Here is a 19,436-nt window from a genome sequence, read left to right as displayed (position 1 = left end):
TCATCCATTGTTATGGTTGGGGACGGGGCGCGTTCACCCACTGCGTATCGGCGTCACACATTATACCACCGGATGTGCGGCGTCCCTTTGTTAGACGCCACCATCCTGGCGGGCTTGGCTCCATCTTCACGTGACCTGGGGGTGTGGATGCCGGCTCTGGGCAGTGATTTGTCCTGGGGCCGGCATTTTCCCCTCCCCCTCATGGTGCTCGTGTGTGTGACATTGGAGGCTTTCTGATGGCGGAGTATGGATATTTGTGGGTAGCGTCAGTGGGTGGGACTGGAACAATCTGGGCTTACACATACACTGAACATTGTGATCCTAGGATCTCGTTTTTTTCCATACACAAAGTATTTCTGCACTTAGTGCTATAGCTCTTCTTTTCTTCCATCTTCTTTTTCTTGTCACTTTTTTACTTGGGAGTTTGGGTGGGGAACGGTATATACTGGCCATCCTTCCTCCCCTTGCTAATTTTACTCACTTCTATATCCACCTAACACTTTCTTTTTACTGCATACTTTCTTTCTTCTCCTCTTTCCAATTTGCACTTATATGTTTCACATTATATATCTTCTCATCTGTAGCTTTCACTATGTATTTTTTCACCCATTAGGCATACACTTACATGCTGTTTATGTCCCTACTTGAGAATTGCCCTGTTTTTTCTGGTGGCCACCTTTGTACGCACCCATTGGGCCCTATTGCCGCAAGATGGGCCTCCTCAGCTCCCGTGCCGTCGCTTGAGGTGTTTGGTGGCTCCCGATACCGCGCCTATGGCTGCATGGTTGTATGTAAGTGATTACTAGGTTGAATTTTCAATCTCCCTTTTGCTTTAATTATTATAAATATTAATTGATTACTACCCTGTATTTTCAGACCAATCACGAGCTTGCTCCTGATGAGTGGCAGTAAGTCGCAAAATGCATAGGGATACCAGTTGCCATGTATCTTGGTATCCCAACTCTAACAGCATTTATTTCTGTAATATTGTATCAATTATGTCCACTTTATTTAATGTAACAATCATGAAGTCATAGGTTCATGTAGCTATAATACTTTATTAATTGTCTAATCCATCATTACTATTGGTGGTTTCTATATATACAATTGCAAAACGCATTTATAACCAATTTTTTATCGGTCACCCTGAATGTATAAAGAAAATATTGATATTAATGATATGTATGTTTGCGCACCTCATTAAATATATGTAATCATGTTTTGATAGACAAATAAATACAAATCTTTTTCTTAATAGCTATTCTTGTTTCCTTTCTTAACCCCGTGCTTCATATAAAGTCCCGTTAAGTTCTTGTTTTAAATTTTTGTTCATATAATATATTTTATAGCAAAAACAACACATCCCGCTCTTGATTTTTCTCTCAGACTACACACAGAAAATCTTTTCATTACTAACAACTCCTTCTACACATTATTTTTACTTGACTGCAACCCCTCCCATATTTCTGTCCCTGTGAAGGTGTTTCAGTATTTGGCTAAAAGTTCATTAGAAAGTCGATTCTAAAGTTCTTTAAAAGCAAGTCCAGGCTTGTAATAGATTGAAGGCCTCGCTCTCCACAGTTCTTGAAGTCTTCCATTATTCTGTCCATCATAAAACCACTTTTCTCTGGTCTTCCTATGGATTAAATTGGAGACAGCCCGTGGAGTGGAAAACAAAGTGGATTATCTGTTCCTTCTAATAATACATAAACATTAGACCCCGGATCTTTAGCTACAATCTCTCCTCTAACTAGCCTCTTGCCTGGATCTTTGACCAACGCTTTGCCACCTGCCTGTTTCCACTTCTGACCCTCCCAAAGAACATCAATGGGGAGGAGAAAAAGAGAAAAGGTTCCCCAGGGATTATACTGGTGGGGGTCTAGATATGTGCACCGAGTACAGCAGTAATTTTATTAGATTAATATAAAAATAGACACATTAAAACCAATATGTTAAACAATTCATACAGATAAATCTTTAGATCATGATGCAAGTAGCTGTAAGGTAAGAGACATGATCCATGGAATATCCAACAGGTTTTGGAACTTTGTTTGTATAGTTCCTTCTTCAGGGTTTTTTTGGGCGATATACTGTATGGTCTAATAGAAGAATACATAAATATCAATTAGTCAGCAAAAAGTGTATAGAACAATTCCAATGTGTGGGGACAGCAACACAAATACATGGCGAACATTCAAGACAACAACTGGAAACACTTACAGTATGAAAAAATTGCTGTACACTACAGTCTCTGTATCGCAGAAAGATCGTAAATGACGAAAATAGAACAGGTATCAATGGGGAGGAGAGGAAATATACTGATATTTCTCAGAAGATAACTGCTGTTTATTTTTGGAAGGTTTGATGTTATAGAGCTTAGATTGAAGGAAGAAATGTCAGCTGGTGAAACAGGCAGTCAACAGAAGCATTCGACGAGAAGTTCCCCAGACTAGCTGTCAGTTTTTAATCCAATAGAAGTTTATTGAAACAATTCACATCACAATACAATACAAATATATCAACGGACATAAGCCCATAAGGCACAAAATAACATATTGTTCTGTCACAAAATCCGCTACAGAGTACCTCACAGTTCAATAACGTAAGTTGGCATAAAAAGAAAACGAAAATAAGGGAAAGGCCTCTGTAGGTGCGGAGCCTAAAGAAAAATTGCCAATAACCCCCCTTTAACCAGTGCACCTTGATACATTTGATTGTCGGGGGAGAATTTTTAAGTGTCTAGAAAGATAGAGGAAGGGGGCGAAGGATAAGGAAGAAAAGTGGTGGGGGGGGGGGGGAGGGGGAACAGTGAGTTGGGAGGCAAGTCAACAGAACACGGACAGAGAGGGGTACAGGATGCGTGTAGCAAAAACCGTGGGCCGATAGTACCTTAAATGTAGGCTGAATCAAGTGTGGAAGTAGAAATATAACAGTACAATCCTTTATGCAGCAATATACCAATTTACATGGCACTAAACCATAATTTCTAACTTTTGTCGTGTTACATGGTACCGGCTTACAGCGAACCGAGTAAGTATTCACATCCTATATGATCAACCATTTTGAAGTTTTGCAAAAGCATCTGGAGTATTTGAAAATAAACCATGGTCTCCACAATCTGTGAAATTTGTCGGCCCTTTCTGAAGCCATTGCTACCGTTTCCTCCATCTTGTATAAGGAATCTACCTCTGATAGCCATTCTCTTATGGAAGGTGGATGTGGCGATTTCCAGTGTCTAGGAATAATCGCCTTGGCCGCATTCAGCATATGGCGCACTACTGATTTTTTGTACTTGCCTAACGAGTAGCTGGAGATGTGAAGCAGGCAACACTCAGGCGTAAGGGCAAGACCTGTCTCAGTGATGGCACGAATCTGCGAACAGATCCCGTCCCAAAACTCCTGCAGGTTTGGACAGTCCCACCATATGTGCATCATATCACCCTTAGCTCCACCACATCTCCAGCAGGACTCTGATGTTCCCGGGTACCATTTGTTGAGTCTGACTGGTGTGAAGTACCAGTTCGTCAATACTTTGTATGCCGTCTCTTGTGCACTAGTGCTTATGGAGCATTTGTGTGCTAATATGCAGGCATTACTCCACTGCTCGTCGGTGAAGGTCTTGGAGAAAAACCTCTCCCAGTCCTGTTTATGTCTGGTTGAGCGATCTGTCCTGGTAGCTTGTAACCCATTGTAAACCAAGGAGGTCGCCTTTCTCACTGGTTCTCCCGTGATGCACAATTGCTCAAACCACGTCTGTTCCCTCAAAACATGTGGTCTGTTAGTCGGGCAGTATACATAATCATGTAGTTGTCTATATTGCCAGTGTGTAAAGTGTTTTGCCTTTAAGTCCTGCGTTAAGTCCTGAAAGGTCCTGAGTTTACCTTTTTCCACGCAATGGGCTACAGTCACAGGTGTCTTATCGGCTCTATGTGGGAATGAAACCGTAGTGTGTCCTGTCGCAAATGCGGCATTGTGAACCAAGGGTGTTAGGGGACCCGGTGTGGAAGCTAGTCCGCATTGTTGTGAGACCATTCTAAAGACTTCCAGAGTTGGCCCTATCAGGGGGTGAGATGTCAGTGTGGCCGAACGGGCCTCCTTGGTAACCCATGGCAGAAACCTCAATGGGGTTTCCGTCAATCAGCTTTCTATCCCCACCCAATCCTTGGACGTGGCATGACAGTTCCAATCTAGAATGCGTACCAGGTGCGACGCGTAATAGTAAAACATGAAGTTCGGTAATTTAATCCCCCCCCTTAGCTTTTGGTAGGGTCAAAGTCGATAAGCTAATTCGGGGCTTCTTCCTGGCCCATATAAAATCTCTAGTTATCGCTGTCAAGTGAGCGAAGAACCGCCTGGGTAATTTAATGGGTAGAGTGTGAAAAAGATACAGCACCCTTGGTAGTATCGTCATCTTAACAGCCGCCGCCCTACCAAACCACGACAGCGGGTGAAGATGCCATGCTTGGAGAGCTCTACGTAAATCACTTAAAAGGGGCTGGAAATTTTGTGCATAAAGACTGTCTGAATCGGGTGTGAGCCAAATCCCCAGGTACTTAAGTCTGCGGTCTACCCACTTAAAGGGGCAATTAGATTTGGCAGTAAGCAGGCGTGTAGGACCCAGAGAAATGTTCAGTGCCTCGGATTTCTCGTAATTAATTTTGAAATTGGAAAGGTATCCAAATATCTCAAATTCTTTCAATAGGTTGGGAATCGAAATGTGGGGTTGAGTTAGGATGAATAGAAGATCGTCCGCGTAGGCGGCTATTTTAAAGTGTGTTTGTCCCAGTGCGAAGCCCTTGATCGATGAGTTGGTATTGATCGTGCGAATACATGGTTCTAACGCAAGAATAAATAATATTCGGGATAGTGGGCACCCTTGGCGTGTGCCGTTATGTATGTGCACAGGTTCTGAAAGGGTCCCGTTTATTTTTAGACGCGCCGTCGGGTGTTGGTATAGTGCCGAGATCCAGGCCATCAACTTTGGCTGGAATCCCACCTGCCTGCACACTGCAAACATGAAGTCCCATGCCACTCTGTCAAAGGCCTTCTCCGCGTCCGTGGACAGGAGAAGGCCCTCGACAGCACCTCCCCTAATGCAATGTAAAAGATTCACCACCTTGATGACATTGTCCCGAGCCTCTCTCCCCGGCATAAAGCCCACTTGTTCCGGCCCAATTAGCTCGGGTAAAAGTGCACTCAGTCTGGTTGCAATAATTTTTGACAGAAGCTTTATATCCAAATTGAGCAGCGAAATCGGCCGTTAACTGGTGCAAGATTTGGGGTCCTTCCCAGGTTTGGGAAGCACCGTAATGTGCGCTAAATTAAAGGTGGGTGGGAGCTCCTGAGGTGCATAGAGAGAGTTTAAAGCGTTTAGCAAGGGCGTCGTCAACAAAGGCGTGAAGGTCTTATAGTAAATGGCTGAAAAGCCATCCGGGCCAGGGCTCTTCCCTGTTTTTAAGGTTTTAATAGCTTGGATGAGTTCCGGAGCCTCAATGGGTTTGTCCAGTTCCCTGGCATCGTCAACTGACAGACCTGGCATGCCACTTTGTTGTAGGTACTGTTCTATAATCTTACTTCTCGACCCTTCTACCATTGCTGGTTTATGCGGGGGTGGGATGTTATATAGTTTGGAGTAAAACCTATGGAATTCCGCCGCAATGCCGTCTGTGTTATGTATTAACTTATTCTCATTGTTCCTAATCTGAGTGATAGTGTTGGAAGCCCTTACGCCTCTCAATGCTCGCGCCAAAAATTTGCTATTTTTGTTCCCATGTTTATAAAAAAAACACGTCGGAAAAACAAAATCCGTTTGGCTTGTAAATCCAGCTTATCCTGAAGGGCCTTGCGCGCTATCAATAAGTCACCAGCCAGAGAAACCGCTGTTGACCTTTTGTGTTGTGCCTCTAAGTGCCTCACTTTTACGAACGCGTCTTTCAGGTCCTGCTCTGCCGCTCTCTTCTTTTGCACTGCCAGGCCCATCAGTCTACCTCTAAGGACACACTTGTGTGCCTCCCATATGGTTATATGGGAAACATCATCAGTGGTGTTTTCTCTGAAGTAGTGCTGTATAGTTTCCCTAATCTGGTCCAAAGTCGTGGGGTCCGTCAGCAGTGCGGGATTAAGTCTCCAGCCACTCGACTGCTGACGTGTCGTCTGCAGTGTGAGCGTCAAGGAGATCAGTGCATGGTCAGATACCGATCTCGTCCCTATATGTGTTTCTTTCATGTTATTCAGGTCCCTTTGCGTCAAAAACAGGAAGTCAATACGTGTATATTTGTTGTGTATAGCGGAAAAGTAAGTGTAGTCTCTATCCTGGGGGTGCATGACCCGCCACGAGTCCGTCAACGTCAGCGAGTTCAGCATATTTCTAATTTTCTTGAGTTTACGGTAAGTGATCGTTGACTTACCATCAGAAGTATCCTGGAGGGGGTCCAACGAAACATTGAAATCCCCTCCTAGGAGTATACACCCTGTTGCGAACCCAGAAAGTTAATCTATCAATTTTTGACAGAAGCTCACATGTGCCACATTTGGAAAGTAAACGCTCGCCAGCGTGATGGGGAGCCCCCCAACCTTTCCCTTGAGGAAGAGGTACCGTCCCTCAGGGTCTGCCAACTGCTGAGTGAGCTCGAATGCAGAGTCTCTCCCCAGCAGTATCGAGACCCCTTTAGTCTTCGAATCTGGACTAGCCGCATGGAACGCTTTGGAAAAATAATTATCTGTCATTTTGGGAACAGAATTAGCCCTAAAATGGGTTTCCTGTAAAAACACAAAGGACGGCCTCCCCTTCCTCAAGTGGCGTAATAGTTGCGACCTCTTTTGCAGAATGTTGAGACCGCGCACATTGTGCGATATCACTGTAGGGTTCTTGCCTAGAGCAGAATAAATCATTGTGTGAGAGGAAGGGGGGAGAGGAAAAGAGAGAGGAAATCAGAAAAAGGAGGGGGAGGAGAGGGGTAGGGAAAGAGCCAGAAGAGGCAGGGGGAACAGAGAAGAAGAAGAGAGAGAGGGGGAAAAGGAAGAGGGGTAGGAGAGCCTACTAACTGACACTAAGAAAGTGGGTCAGAAATGTTTGGTAATTATCCCCTACGCAGTGACCCCTAGGGGCGAGTATTGAGAAATGGGGTCGTGGATTATCCCCCCAACGACAATCCCCAACAAAACCGGGGAAGTCGAAGTCGATCAAGGAGCCAATCCACAATACCCCCTGTGGGGGAAGTGGGAGAAACACCCAGAGCAATGTCAACAGCCAAAATCCCAGTCAACCCGGGGCGGGACCGAGTGATACAGTGAGCAGCTACAGCTGCCAGCTGTATCATGGGAGTGCACCCGCAAGCACTCCACATCATGCAAGGGAGCTCACATGAAGTTGTGGAGTCCTTGTGGGAGAGAGCCGAGATAGCCGCGGTACCCCAGAAGAGCAGGTGCGGGCCACTCTGTGCAAAACGGGCTGCACAGTGGAGGTAAGTATAATATGTTTGTTATTTTAAAAAAAATGCCTTTAGTGATATTTTAAGGACTGGCTCAACCACCCTGCCAGGTCCACTGCCTGGGGATTGGACAAACTCCCCTGAGAGTGCAGAATGACCCTCCTAGCCTCCGCTTTCCAGAACACTCTCCAATTATTATAATACAGTGATCAGTGCTGATAAATATACACAGTCACTGTACTAATGGCACTGGCTAGGATGGGATTAACATTTAGGGGCAATCAAAGGGTTAACTGTGACCCTAACAATCTTTACTGTGTGGTGTTTTCACTAAGCAATGGGCCGTTTTTGACTGGTAAACAACTCAGGGCTCTCTTCTGTCATTCGTTGAGCCGATCAGTGGGTTCCACCCATAAATCATTGGTTGGGACTCACAGATCGGCATGTGGTGGAGCAAATGGCAGCACAGCTGGGGCAGTTGGTGCATGCTCCCTACCCGGAAGAGCCGAATCACATTCATGTACATGATCCAGCACAGGGTGGTCACACTTCCGCAGTATATTTGTGGTAGGTGGCCCCCAGGTGGTTAAAACAGCTGCTGTGGTTGTAAGTAAAGGGAGAGGAATGGACATATTATATATAATTTTTATATGAGGAAATATAACTTTTCTCTGGCTTTTTTTTATTCTATTGTTTCCAAATACCCAGAAAGTGCTGACGTTAGTGGTTCAGTTTTCCTAAACTGCAATGCAATTAAATAAATACTTACCTGTAAATATGAAGGAGTGATTTTACAAATCAGTATATACATGTAACCATCCACTAGTTCAGACCAGGTGCTAGGCGTCAGGTGCCAATAGTTGCATTATTGCCACCGGGACAAACTAGTTAAACAATATGACATCTATTTGTGTAAGTTTTACTGTTCTTATACAGGATATTAATGTTATTCTTATTCTTTTATGTTCCTTTGCTTTGTTTTCAGACAAGTGAATCATATGTAGGCCAATCCCTTCCACCTAATTCTCTCCAATGTTAGTAAAAGAAGAAGAGTCATTTCTGGCACATTAACAGTTCTGTTCAATGAAATCCACTTTAATGTAAGGTTCAAAGAGGATACATGAGAACTGTGTCAGAGAGGGAAAAAAGCAATCTTTTAAGGGCCTCATAGGAAGTATCTATTCCCATCTTATTCTTTGTTCATTGCTGCAGAGAAGCTTGTTTTGAGGTCAACATGCCCGCCACGAAGGGACAAGCCTGACATTCTGATACAAATACTGCAAAGGATTTTATTTTGGTGTTATTCTGAGCCTATTTAGCTTTATTTCATTATTTTTTAGGGAAATTACTTAAAGCAAAGTAAATGTGCAAATAATGATTGATTTGTTGCATTCATATCTGTGGTGCTATGAAATAAATGTAAAAGGGATGTAATTGGCTGACAAGGGTAATTTCTAAAGCCAAAGAATTTGTCTTTGTGTTAATTGCTGAGTATGTTCGTCCTGCTACAGGGTTGTCCGCTAAATAGGCTTGCATATAGGTCACCAGGTAATACATTTCACGACTAATTTGATTAGTATGAAAGGCTACAAAATATAAAACAATCATTCTTTTTCAGCAAAAATTGCACACGTGTATATTATTTATTCTGTGTATAAAATCCTTCAAGGTAAAATAATACAATGTTTGTAAAATGCTTTAAGTACTGTATGAATTAAATTAATGCTTGGCATATATTATTTGCTGTACAATGATATAAGAAATAATGCATGTGTTTTAGCCTGAATCTTTATCTTCTTTTCAGATGCTTGCCGGATGGTGAATAACATAGTTGAAGTTATTATAGTACTGCACTATAATTTTTTTTTTTTACCAAACCAGAATAACTACACTAGGTAAATTTTTATAAAATATGTAACCACGCTTAGGTAAGGCTAGTCTACTGCCTCCCCTAGGGGCTTCATTGGTAAAGTGCCAAACAGAAAAAAGTATATATATATATATATATATATATATATGCAGGGGTGGGAGCCAATGCTGTGTCTTAGCCAATCAGGAGAATCTCAGACGGTGTGGACATCGCTGGAGAGAGAGGGGCCTCAGGTAAGTGTTAGGGGGGCTGAGAGGGGCTTACACACACAGAAGACTTATGCATTAAGATTAAAAAAAAAAACATTTTGCCTTTATAAGCCCTGTCAAAGTCATGTGTTTGGCTTTCTTGCTGCTTTAAGTCACTGCATCCCTTTTGAATGGAGTGTAAAATGCAGGCTACAATATAGCGTTATATTGTGTTATACTGTGTATAATATACATATATATATATATATATATATATATATATATATATATATATATATATATATATATATATATATATATGCTAAAGAAAAAGCACAATGAATAAAAGGCAGACACCCATTCAAAGTTTCAAAAAGCTCCGCCTAAGGAAAAGTAAAACAGTTCAATATTTTGAATGGGTTCTGCATGTCCCCAGGTCACTGGTGACAAGCCATTCCCCAACATTCTACCCAACCTGCCCATTTTACAAATGTTATCTCGCTTCTTAACTGCGCAGATATTAATTTCAGTCTATGTGAAGCAGTTTTTTCTAGTTGTTAGCCCTGTAAAAGTCTATGCTTTACTAATTGATGGGGTGCTAAGCCAGGTACCTCCAACCAGGCCCACCACATTGTATCAAATTTACGGGGTGGATTTCTGTGCTGGTATATCAGTTTTTCTCTAATTAACATTCTATTGACCTGTTCAATCCATTGAGGCCTAGTGGGCACCCTGGGAGTTATCCAAAGCTGTGCAATTAGTCTGCGAGCAATTTATAAAAGGCGAAGAATTGCTTTATGTATTAAGTAGAAATAACATTTCCTCATCCAGGGCACCCAGTAGGCATATCTTAGGGTCTCGGGGAATGGCAAAGCGTATACTTGAGAGATTGGGAAGAGCTTGGGGCACCTCCAAACATGTGTAAAAGGTCGCCATTGTCTCTCTGACATTTTGGACATAAAGGTGTGTCACGTACACCCTATTGATGAAGGCATGCCAGTGTCCTGTATACCCGATGTAACAAGTATAAATGGGATAGTTTTTGAGAGGCGCATACTGAGACCAGGGGGGCGGAGGCGAGGCAAAGATTCCACGTCTCCCCACCCATGGCCCCTACATCCCTCTCCCATTTATGCCTACATGGCAGACAGGCTGGGTCCTGAATTGTGTTAAGAAGCATGTGGTAACCTTTGGATATCATACCTTTCTTTTCACTTTCCATTAGGATTCATTTTATCAGTGGGTGGTCTACCAATCTAAACTCTGTGTGTCTTGACTGTGTTTGCAGTGTTTGACACAGTTGTAAGTACTTTGTAGCAGAGCGTCCCAGAGAGAGCCAGGAAAGGTCCTGCTCGGGGTTTATACGTCTCCCAGGCTCCTCTCGTACACATTCAGAAGTTTCTGAGCCATGATCCAGTTCGGATCTTGGTCCTCTTCCCCAGGCTTATTTAAACTCACCTGAGCAGACAGCCTTTGCTCTCTGCCTGGGAAACACAGACCACACTGATCTGTGAGAGCCAAAAGGTTGGTAAAAGCTGTTAAGCAATTTATGCAGAAACTGACAAGTGGTAGGCTTGCTCAGCCTGGTAGTTAGGGCCTGCATATTGTGTAGTTAGAGCCAAGACACGGCTAGGATTTTTGTTTTGCTATCTTTGTTCTCATTTGTTTCTGGAACACTGTACAGCACCTGTATATAAACTTGTATATAACACAAATAAACACAGCACTGTTTGTCACTACCTCACTGGATCTGGTATCTGTGCCTGAAAGCCTGCTTATCCCAGGAAGCTTGTGTACCTGCTACCTGTCCCCAGGTTACAACTTGTAGAAGTTGGTACATGGTATATTGAATTCTCATTGTATCTCCATGAATGATTGGTGGGTAGTCCCATTGTATAATAATATATTTTATGCCCATCTTTTCCCAGTTTCCAAAACCTTTGAGTTTGTACAATTCTTTATAGTTCATGTTTCGCCATAAGGGAGAGTGAGACAGATATCCCCGTAACCCCAGCAGCCTTTTACTATAAGACCATAGTGTTTTTAAAAGGAGTATAGTTGGATCCCCCGGGTCCAGGTGTGGATAACCCGAATCCAAGCATGTCAGAGCCATAGTGTCATCGCTGGCTGTGACATGGAGAAGCCTGCGGATCGGATCCAATGCATCCGTTAGCCCTCATCCTCCCAATTATTGTAGCTGTGAGGCAAGGTAATAGGTTCTGGAGTGAGGTACCACCAGTCCTGCTTCTTCCTTATTGCAGTTTAAAAAAAAAAAAGTATATATATATATATATATATATATATAGAAGTGCAGCGCTTAAAAGGTACCTATATCCATAAGTGAAAATATGCATGAAAAAAAACAAAACAAACGATATTGGTGAAAAAGTCCACTAAAGTAAATCAATGAGTGTGACCAGTCCCAAAATTAATCTCTATGGATCTCAAAGTAGTGCAACTACAGGAAACGTTTGGTTGAAGTTATTGCTGCCAAAGGAGGTTCAACCAGTTATTAAATCCAAGGGTTCACATACTTTTTCGACCTGCATTGTGAATGTTTACATGGTGTGTTCAATAAAAACATGGTAACATTTAATTCTTTGTGTGTTATTAGTTTAACCACTTGCTTACTGGGCACTTAAACCCCCCTCAGTCCCAGACCAATTTTCAGCTTTCAGTGCTCTCACATTTTGAATGACAATTACTCAGTCATGCAACACTGTAACCAAATGATTTTTTTGTCCTTTTCTTCATACCAATAGAGCTTTCTTTTGGTGGTATTTGATCACCTCTCGGTTTTTTATTTTCTGCGCTATAAATGAAAAAAGACCGAAAATTTTGAAAAAAAATGAATTTTTCTTCGTTTCTGTGACAAAATTTAGCAAATTAGCAATTTTTCTTCATAAATTTTGGCCACAATTTATACTACTACACATCTTTGGTAAAAATAACCCAAATTTTTGCATATTATATGATCTGTGTGAAATTTATAGAGTCTACAAGCTATGGTGCAAATCATAAAGATTTGCAAAAAAAGATCACATCTGATGTACTAAGGCCTATCTCCATTCTTGAGACCCTAACAAGCCAGGAAAGTACAAATGCCCCCCAAATGACCCCTTTTTGGAAAGTAGACATTCCAATGTATTTAGTAAGAGGCATGGTTAGTTATTTTAAGTTGTCATTTTTTCCCATAATTCTTTGCAAAATGACGATTTTTTTTTTTTTTTTTTTTTTTTTCACAAAATTTTCATTGTAATAGCTTATTTCTCCCACACGGAATGTGCATACCACAAATAACACCCCAAAATACATTCTTCTACTCCTCCTGAGTATAACGATACCACATGTGTGAGACTTTTACACAGCCTGACCACATACAGAGGCCTAATTTTGAAGTAGCACCTTCAGGCATTCTAGGAGCATAAATTACACATTTCATTTCTCAACCACCTATTACAGTTTTGAAGGCCCTGGAACACCAGGGCAATGGAAACGTCCAGAAAATGACCCCATTTTGGAAAGCTAACACCCCAACGTATAATCTATGAGGCATAATGAGTCTTTTCAATGGTTCATTTTTTTCCAGAAGTTTTCGGAAAATGTGGAAAAAAATGAAAACGCATTTTTTTTTACACAAAGTTGTCCGTTTATAAGATATTTCCAACGCATAGCATTTACATAGCAAAAATAACACCCCAAAATACGTTCTACTACTCCTCCTGAGTATAACGATACCAAATGTGTGAGACTTTTACACAGCCTGACCACATACAGAGGCCTAATTTTGAAGTAGCACCTTCAGGCATTCTAAGAGCATAAATTACACATTTCATTTCTCAATCACCTATTACAGTTTTGAAGGCCCTGGAACACCAGGGCAATGGAAACGTCCAGAAAATGACCCCATTTTGGAAAGCTAACACCCCAACGTATAATCTATGAGGCATAATGAGTCTTTTCAATGGTTCATTTTTTTCCAGAAGTTTTCGGAAAATGTGGAAAAAAATGAAAACGCATTTTTTTTTACACAAAGTTGTCCGTTTATAAGATATTTCCAACGCATAGCATTTACATAGCAAAAATAACACCCCAAAATACGTTCTACTACTCCTCCTGAGTATAACGATACCACATGTGTGAGACTTTTACACAGCCTGACCACATACAGAGGCCTAATTTTGAAGTAGCACCTTCAGGCATTCTAAGAGCATAAATTACACATTTCATTTCTCAATCACCTATTACAGTTTTGAAGGCCCTGGAACACCAGGGCAATGGAAACGTCCAGAAAATGACCCCATTTTGGAAAGCTAACACCCCAACGTATAATCTATGAGGCATAATGAGTCTTTTCAATGGTTCATTTTTTTCCAGAAGTTTTCGGAAAATGTGGAAAAAAATGAAAACGCATTTTTTTTTACACAAAGTTGTCCGTTTATAAGATATTTCCAACGCATAGCATTTACATAGCAAAAATAACACCCCAAAATACGTTCTACTACTCCTCCTGAGTATAACGATACCAAATGTGTGAGACTTTTACACAGCCTGACCACATACAGAGGCCTAATTTTGAAGTAGCACCTTCAGGCATTCTAGGAGCATAAATTACACATTTCATTTCTCAACCACCTATTACAGTTTTGAAGGCCCTGGAACACCAGGGCAATGGAAACGTCCAGAAAATGACCCCATTTTGGAAAGCTAACACCCCAACGTATAATCTATGAGGCATAATGAGTCTTTTCAATGGTTCATTTTTTTCCAGAAGTTTTCGGAAAATGTGGAAAAAAATGAAAACGCATTTTTTTTTACACAAAGTTGTCCGTTTATAAGATATTTCCAACGCATAGCATTTACATAGCAAAAATAACACCCCAAAATACGTTCTACTACTCCTCCTGAGTATAACGATACCACATGTGTGAGACTTTTACACAGCCTGACCAAATACAGAGGCGCAACATGCAAGAAACACCGTCGGCGTTCCAGGGACACATAGCCTGCACATACCAAGAATTACACCCCCAAATACATTATGCTGAGCAAAGGGTAAAGAAAAGATTACCTGTGGTTTTAGAAGCGCAGTTGTCCACAGGAGGATATCACTGGTCCAGGCAGCAGGCAGGGACTTGGTCAGCAACAGCGAACACAGTTTTTCAGGCAGCAGGCAGGGATACTGTCCATATTACAGTCCAGGGTTAGTGCAGAGATGTCAGCAGTGCCAAAAATATTGGTCCTGGTAGTAGGCAGGTCCTTGTGGTGTGGTCAGTGCGGCATGATGGCAGTAAGTCCTACAGGCAGCAGACAAAAGTAGAGCCTCGTTCAGGACAGAATGGGGATAGGGGTAGAGGCTTCTCCCTCCCAAATCTCTTTGAAGCCTCCGAGTCTCCAGACCCTAATCTAGGAATAAGAAAACAAAGAAAATTGTTTTCTTCTTCCAGAAAAACTATACTGGAGCCCCTCACATATGTGAGACCCCGTGTTGAATCCCACTAGTCCAGTTGCAGAATACAAGATCAGTCCAAGAGGCAGGCAACTATCGTGGTCAAACAGTCCAAGGTCAGTTCCAGATCAGGCAGAGATATATACAGAATCGTTAGACAGAAGCATGGTCGAATAACAGTCCAGGGTCAGTTCCAGATGAGGCAGAGGTATGTACAGAATCGTTAGGCAGAAGCGTGGTCGAATAACAGTCCAGGGTCAGTTCCAGATCAGGCAGCGGTATGTACAGAATCGGCAGGCATAAGAGTGGTCAAATAACAAGCCAGGGTCCGTTACAGAGCAGGCAGTGGCATAAGGGGTGTGAAGGTGTATGAAGGCAGGAACTGAGGATTATGTTTACCATACTTCACTAAAAATTTATTGAAGTATGGTAACGCCGAAAACAGTCGCCTATACAGAGGCCTGGTTGGGAAGGACATTGTGCACAATAATAAGATGTGTCTTTTCTGACTCCTGCTTTGGTACACACCTTACATCTTTTTTGGCGTCTTTTGCCTGCTGGTGTGGGGGGAATTTTATCCGGAAAGTGGCGCTCGGAGAGTCGACTTACAACGTCTGATCGGATATTTTCTGGTGGGCCGTTTGGGAATAAAAGGGCTGTGAAAACTTCCTCCTGGTAGCCAAAGAAACGTTTGGGGTTTTGGGTGGCGTTGCTGTAAATTACATATGAATTGTAAATGGCCAATTGAAAAAAATAAATTACTACTTTTTTGTACCAATGATATGTCCGTCTTGAGACCAGATATGGTTCCATCATTTGGTCGTTGAAGTCGACTCCTCCCATGAACAAATTATACTCTGAAATACATTTGGGTTTCTTTACGGGGCCATTCCTTCTGGGGATTTCCACGAAGGTATCGTTGTGGATAGAAGATAACATGTACACATCTCTTCTGTCCCTCCACTTCACTGCCAGAACCTCCTTGTTTCTTAGACTTGCGGTTTCTCCTTTCCGCAGCTTCTTGTTCACCAGACTTTGAGGAAAGCCCTTCCGGTTCTTTTTTACAGTGCCACATGCTGGCGTCTTCTTCCGGTGAAGGTTGTGGAACAGGGGCAGAGATGTGTAGAAGTTGTCTACATAGAGGTGGTAGCCTTTATCCAGTAGGGGGTATATGAGGTCCCAAACAATTTTTCCGCTGGATCCCAAATAATCCGGACAATTAGGGGGCTGTAGCTGGGTGTCCTTCCCTTCGTACACCTTGAAGGAATATGTGTACCCTGTGGCTCGGTCACATAATTTGTAGACCTTCACCCCATAGCGGGCCCTTTTGCTGGGCATAAATTGCTTCATCCTAAGCCTGCCACTAAATTTAATAAGGGACTCATCCACACATATGTGTTGGTCCGGGGTAAACAATTTGGGGAATATTTCTGAAAAATAATTTAGTATTGGTCGAATTTTGTAAAGGCGGTCAAAATTTGGATCATTTCGTGGAAGGCATTGGGAATTGTCACTGAAATGTAAGAACCTCAGGATCATCTGATATCTGTGTCTGGGCATTACCGCGGAGAAGAGCGGTGAGTGGTGGAGGGGGTGGGTTGACCAGTAGGTACGTAATTGGTTTTTTTTGTTGAGTCCCATATTAAATGTGAGGCCTAAAAAAAGCTTGAACTCCTCCACCGTTAGGTCTCTCCATTCGTAGGGACGGGCATAATAGGAGGTTGGATTTTGAAAAATACATTGTTGTGCATACAGGTTGCACTGGGCCACAATTGACGCCAACATGTCCTCCGTAAAAATTAAATTAAAAAAATCGATGGGGCTAAAATTCTCCGTGTCCACCTGGACTCCTGGCTGGGCGGTGAAAGGGGGAACATTGGCCTCTCCTGAATTAGGAGGAAGCCACAAGGGGTTCTGAAGGGCATAGGGAAGGCCAGCATGGCTCCTAACCCTTTGGGGCTGAGATGACACCCCACTGGTACTTGGCCTTTCTTGCTGGGGCACTGCGGTGCTGGTGGACGGCATTGCGGTGCTGGTGGACGGCACTGCGGTGCTGGTGGACGGCACTGCCTCACTAGAACGCCTTCGCTTGATGGGCCGGATATCTTCCTCCTCGGATTCATCAGTCAGTGTTTCACTGCTGAGGACTGGCTCATAAGTTACGTCGGCTTCAGAATCCGAATCCGAAAAGGAATCGGAAGAGGAGAGCTCCCCGTTGCTCTCGTCGGCCGCGGAAATAATTTGGTACGCCTCCTCAGCGGAAAAGACGCGTTTAGCCATTGTAGCACTGATGGGCACTGATGAGGTGGCACAGATGGGCGTTATTGAGGTGGCACAGATGGGCGCTTTTGAGGTGGCACAAATGGACACTGATGGGTCGGCACAGATGTGCACTGATTTATTGCACAGATGTGCAGATTTGTTGCACGGATGTGCACTGATGAGGCGGCAGATGGGCACTGCTGAGGCGGCAGATGGGCACTGCTGAGGCGGCACAGATGGGCACTGCTGAGGCGGCACAGATGGGCACTGCTGAGGCGGCACAGATGGGCACTGCTGAGGCGGCAGATGGGCACTGATGGGTCGGCACAGATGTGCACTGATTTATTGCACGGATGTGCACTGATTTATTGCACGGATGTGCACTGCTGAGGTGGCAGATGGGCACTGCTGAGGTGGCAGATGGGCACTGCTGAGGCGGCAGATGGGCACTGCTGAGGCGGCAGAGATGGGCACTGCTGAGTCGGCACAGATGGGCACTGCTGAGTCGGCAGATGGGCACTGATAGGTCGGCACAGATGTGCACTGATTTATTGCACGGATGTGCACTGATAAGGCAGCAGATGGGCACAGATGGGCACTGCTTAGGCGGCACAGATGGGCACTGCTTAGGCGGCACAGATGGGCACTGCTGAGGCGGCACAGATGGGCACTGCTTAGGCGGCACAGATGGGCACTGCTTAGGCACAGATGGGCACCGATTGGTACAGATGGGCACCGATTGGCACTGGCTGGCACTGGCTGGCACTGGTGGGCACTGGCGGGCACTGGCGGGCACTGGCGGGCACTGGCGGGGCACTGGCGAGCACTGGCGGTGCACAGATGGAGCACTGGCGGTGCACAGGTGGGCACAGGTGGGCACAGGCAGGCACAGGCGGGCACAGGTGGGCACAGGTGGGCACAGGTGGGCACAGGTGGGCACTGGCAGGGTAGATCTGGGCACTGGCAGGGTAGATCTGGGCACTGGCAGGGCACTGGCAGGGTAGATCTGGGCACAGGTGGGGTTTTTATCTGTTTACTGACAATTTTAAGCTTACAAGGCACATTCTGTCTCCTCACACGCTATCGCTGTGTGAGGAGACACGTTAGGCAATGGGTGATGATCTCATTTGTTTACATTTGAGATCATCACCCATTGGAGGAGGCGATCGCGCTGTAAACGGCCGCTGTGATTGGCCGTTTACAGCGATCTGTGATTGGCTGTGTCCAGCGGACACGGCCAACACAGATTTTCCCCGATGCGCGCTCCCGGGAGCGCGCGGGGAACTCTTAAAGGGGACGACGTCAATAGACGTAGTCCTGAAAATTGAGATCCGCGCTATACACGTCATTTTACTATAGCGCGGATCTCAAGTGGTTAAGCAGACTGTGATTGTCTATTGTGACTTAGATGAAGATCAAATCCCATTTTATGACCAATTTGTGCAGAAATCCATATCATTCCAAAAGGGTTCACATACTTTTTTTTACAAAAGAAAAGAAAAACAGCGCTAATTCAATAATAGAAACAATAAATAGTGAAACTGCAATATTCCTGTGAAAAACACAGCCAAGCTGCTGACACACAAACAAACCAAGTTCAGATTACCTTATATATATATATATATATATATATATATATATATATATATATATATATATGTGTGCAGCGCTTAAAGGTACCTATATCCACAAGTGAAAATATGCATTAAAAAAACAAAACAAAACAAATGATATTGGTGAAAAAGTCCACTAAAGTAAATCAATGAGTGTGACCAGTCCCAAAATGAATCTCTATGGATCTCAAAGTAGTACTTCTGGGACTTTTTTTGCAGATGTCAGATGGTATTCGTGGCAGAGTAGTTTGCAGCCTTCTGAGACCTCAGAACCTCTTGCAAGTAGATATTAAACAGATTAAGGAAAGTAGATTACATCACCGAGATCCAATCCACCCGCCCGGTCGACCGATCGTGAGCGGGATCGACTCGGTTACCTCAAGGATTGAGAAATATATTGACTTTTATTTACAGCCTTTAGTCAGAGATATATATACCCTCCTATTTGATGGATACCCGTGACACTATTAATAGATTAGAACAAGTGGAATATCATGATGACCTCCTTTTAGTAACAGCAGATGTGTCATCCTTATATACATCTATCCCATTCGATTTGGGGATAGCCGCAGTGGAATCTTTTATTTTTAAGAAATCTGCCTTGTCACTGATTCATAAGAACTA

The sequence above is a fragment of the Lithobates pipiens genome, unplaced genomic scaffold (genome assembly GCF_037356315.1).
Source record: "Lithobates pipiens isolate NorthernLeopardFrog02 unplaced genomic scaffold, aLitPip1_a1.2 Scaffold_25, whole genome shotgun sequence".
In the NCBI taxonomy this organism is placed as follows: Eukaryota; Metazoa; Chordata; class Amphibia; order Anura; family Ranidae; genus Lithobates; species Lithobates pipiens.
The sequence above is the reverse complement of the archived record's forward strand: the minus strand, read 5'-3'. Positions refer to the sequence as shown.